Raw genomic sequence first — 1,243 nt, 5'->3', positions numbered from 1 at the left:
GAATTAGTTATCAACTATATTATATTTTTTGTTGAAAATTCATTTCTTTTGGTATAAATTTCATCTTTTTTTTATTAAAATTGCAAATGTTTGGTTTAAAATAAAAATATTTTTGGGTTAATAAATAACTTTTATGTTGAGAATTTATATTTTCGGGTTAAAGAAATTAAACATTTGATGTGGAAATTTCGTCTTGTTTGAAAAATATTTAATGTCTATATTTAATATTTAATTACATTTAGTTAAAAATAATATTTTTTGTTGAGGATTCAACTTATTTCTGAAAAATTTGTCTTTTTTATTAGAAATTTTTTATTTTGGGTTGACAGTTGAACGACTCTGTTTAAAATTCTTTTTTCTTGCGTGAAGATTCATCTTTTTTGTTTGAAAATTCATCTCTCTTGGTAGAAATTTCATCTTTTTTTAAACTCAAAATTGAAAATGTTTGGTTTAAAATAAAAAAATATTTTTGGCTGAGGATTGAACAATTTAATTGTTAATTTGTATTTTTTTGTAGCAAATTATTGTTCTTGATAGAAAATCCATTAAAAAAATTAAACTTTTTATGTAGAAATTTCTTCTTGTTAGAAAAATATTTAATGTTTAATGGTTAAAATTACAATTGTTTAAAAATTATTCTTTTTTGTTGAGGATTCAACTTATTTGTTAAAAATTCGTGTTTTTTATTAGAAATTATGAATTTTAGGTTGACAGTTGAACGACTCTGTTAAAAGTTCTTTTTGTGGCTTGAATATTCATCTTTTTTATTTGAAAATTCAACTCTGTTTGAAAATTTAATTATTTTGTTGAAAAATCGTGTTTTTTGTCGTTGAAAAGTAAATACATTAATTTTGTTGTTCAGAGTTCATATTTTTGTTTCAAAATTCGATCATCTGGTGAAAAATTCAACTGTTTAGTTAAAGACTTCATTATTTCATTGGAAATTAAATTTAAATTTGCTTAAAATTAGATAACTGTGTCAAATTTCATCCAATTATAATCAAGAAAAGCACGGAATGGAACTCACTGTGAGTGAAAAAACAAACTGCAAATTATTGGATTTTAAACAATGTCAAAAAATTGTCGTTAAAGTTGAAAAAATGAGAAATTTCGAAATAGTTTCGAACAATTTCTACTATCTTTCGTAAAAAGTACCTTGAAAAATGTATTTTTTTGGGTCCTGAAAAACCTGAAAATGTTCTGGAAATTTTTTCTCCCAGAAACGCTAAAGACGCTCTTTTAA

The 1,243-nt window shown here is 22.7% G+C and overlaps 2 protein-coding genes across 3 annotated transcripts in view; one reads left to right on the top strand and one right to left on the bottom strand.

Annotated features, from left to right (window-relative positions):
• LOC117180871 (PDZ domain-containing protein 8) overlaps window positions 1-1,243 on the bottom strand; it is a 174,488-nt gene that overhangs the window by 162,961 nt on the left and 10,284 nt on the right. The window lies entirely within an intron of this gene.
• LOC117180872 (integrator complex subunit 4) overlaps window positions 1-1,243 on the top strand; it is a 55,083-nt gene that overhangs the window by 52,709 nt on the left and 1,131 nt on the right. The window lies entirely within an intron of this gene.

This window comes from Belonocnema kinseyi, chromosome 9 (assembly GCF_010883055.1).
Source record: "Belonocnema kinseyi isolate 2016_QV_RU_SX_M_011 chromosome 9, B_treatae_v1, whole genome shotgun sequence".
Taxonomy (NCBI): Eukaryota; Metazoa; Arthropoda; class Insecta; order Hymenoptera; family Cynipidae; genus Belonocnema; species Belonocnema kinseyi.
The sequence above is the reverse complement of the archived record's forward strand: the minus strand, read 5'-3'. Positions and strand labels throughout refer to the sequence as shown.